At 38.1% G+C, this 2673-nt stretch overlaps 1 pseudogene; it reads right to left on the bottom strand.

Annotated features, from left to right (window-relative positions):
- Positions 1–1904: 1904 nt before the first annotated feature.
- Positions 1905–2407, bottom strand: LOC140628213 (MICOS complex subunit MIC10 pseudogene; annotated as a pseudogene).
- Positions 2408–2673: the final 266 nt, after the last annotated feature.

Below are 2673 nucleotides of genomic sequence, written 5' to 3' on the forward strand. Positions count from 1 at the left end.
GTCAGTTGGTTTGTTTTGTTTTGTTTTGTTTTTAAGTGAAGTCATTCCTTCCATAAAATCATACACTTAATTAAATGTCTATAAGAAAAAGCGGAGCTTGGGATCCCTGGGTGGCGCAGCGGTTTAGCGCCTGCCTTTGGCCCAGGGCTCGATCCTGGAGACCCGGGATCGAATCCCACGTCAGGCTCCCGGTGCATGGAGCCTGCTTCTCCCTCTGCCTATGTCTCTGCCTCTCTCTCTCTGTGTGACTATCATAAATAAATAAAAAAATTTTTAAAAAAAAGAAAAAAAAAAGAAAAAGCGGAGCTACTTTGGATGAATAGGGATATGGATCCAGAGGCCACTTTATCAGTCTCTTTTTGCTTCCTGAAGTGCCTTCTGAAATAGCTCCCCAGGTCTCCAAGAAAACATAGTGATCTAACCCAGTTTTCTCACGTTATAGATGAAAAAGCTAAGGCCACAAGTCACACTGAGATTTAGTTCATTTCCAGCTCTAGAACCCGAATTTCTTGATTACTAACCTAAGGGTCTTTTATGACTTCATGCTTCATCTTATAAACTTATCCTTAAATTCTTATGGCTTAGAATACTTTTTCCAAAAAGCAATAATGAAAATTGAGATTACATTAATAATTGGTTGTGTAGAGAGCATTGCAGTGGTACATTTTGTATTCTATGAAAATCAATAAGACAATCCCATATTTCAAAAGTTTGTGAATAAAATTAAAACACTATGTCAAGAGAAAACATATTTGTCTGACTAAAGCAGAAAGAATGGCTTAGTTTTAACAGCAACTTTGGGATCAGTTGTGTCAACATGTAAAGGGAGAATTGTTAATTGGGAAGAGAGGGGATCATTATGGACACATTATGGTGGTGTCTATTCCAGGAAGTTTAACCAACCACCAGAATCTGAAGGACCTTCAAAGTCAAGTTACTAGAAACAGGGTTTCTAAGAGGTAGAAATAATCTGAATAAACTATTCCTTAAATTTATCCCTGCCTTTTTTGTCTGGCTCCTTGCTTATTAAACAATCTTCTCATCTGCTTAGTAATTTGGCTTTCTAGGAAGTGACAATGCTCCCTCTCTGCAGGCTCTTGTTTGTCTTAAGTCCTCTTTTCACTCTTCACTGTCATTGGGCAATTATCTCTATTGCCACAGTTTCTACTTCCTCCTATAATCAATGAATCCCAAATCTCTAGCTCTAGTTTGGTCCCCTATCCTGAGCTCCAAATTATTTGTCCAACTTTCTACTACTATATGGCTCTAAGTCCCATATGACCTTCAAATGAAATCTGTTAGAAACAGTGGATTTGTTAGAGTTCAAACCAAGCACACAGCACAATCAATGCAGAATTATACAAGCCAAAGGTTTTTGTTTTGTTTTGCTTTTTCAAAAATATGCTATTTACAAAGGGGTATATGTAGAGTAACAATAAAGGATTAGGGCAGTATGCCAAATTGGTAGCCCTTGAGCTGTTATCACTCCTAGGGGAGGACTAAGGGAGGGAGTAGTTGCTAGAATCTGGAAGAAGATACAGTTCTGTAGACTTGGCCACCTTGAAAGGAGCAGTGTTTTTCAGTTGAGAGACTCATGCAGCCCAAGGCAAGTTCTCAGAGAGAAAATCAAGGGAATAATAATTCTATATTACTGATTTTCATTCAGTTTTCTGATGGTGCCTCCTGTTGGCTGAACCCATGAAGACATGGCAACCCAGAAATGAAACTCATAAAATTCACAAAGGTCAGCTTTCTGGGATTCGATTTTGAAGACCCAATAGAAGATATGTGATTATGTGGCATGTATGTGTTTTTGTGGATTTACATGTGCATTTTGCATGTATGTATGTATATGTATATGCATATATATATAATCTCTGTAAAACTATCCTAGCTACCTATCCTTTTTTTTTTTGACTATTTTGAATTTATTTCCTTTAATACCGCCTCCTTGCGATTTCCAGAGAGAAAATACAAAATAAGAAACAGATTTCGTTTCAAATACATAAACAGTGTGCTGGAGTTTAAAGCATTACTGATAACATTGTTACAGAAGAATGTCAGCTTACTCCAGGGCACTTCAGTATTCCTGAGGAATAAACATGATTTCTCTTTTCTTCCCACTGGGATGTTCTCAGGTGTAAGTCACTGCTCCTGCCCTTTGTCATATTTTCCATGTAGAAGATATGGAGCCTGGAAATCATGCTGACAGTTGGAGTAGGCCATTCCCAATCCCATGCCAGAACCAAAGGCTAATGGCCACATTCTTCTTTTAAAGAAGGTAAGTGAGAAAACAAGTCCTAATCCAAAACCAGTACCTATCTTCACGACCGCATCCGCCATGCACCGGGCCCACTTCCTGCAGAGCTCTGAATCCGACATGTTCCCCACCTGCGGCTCCCGCTTCCCTAGCTACCTATCCTACACCAAAAAAATACTTTTGATTTGCCTTGCTTAACCAAAATCAGGGCCCAAAGAGGAAGAATGTAGTTCTCCAAAAGGGGGTCCTATAAAACAGTATTTTATACGATATTAATATGTATTAAAAGAAAAATGGAAAAAAAAACAAAAAAAAAAAAAGAAAAATGGATTCCATGACTAGATAAGTTTGAAAGACACTGGGTGAAACAAAGTTTAACAGTGTTCTATACTTTAAGACTTTCAAGATTTTCC

Source organism: Canis lupus, chromosome X (genome assembly GCF_048164855.1).
Source record: "Canis lupus baileyi chromosome X, mCanLup2.hap1, whole genome shotgun sequence".
NCBI classification, from domain to species: Eukaryota; Metazoa; Chordata; class Mammalia; order Carnivora; family Canidae; genus Canis; species Canis lupus.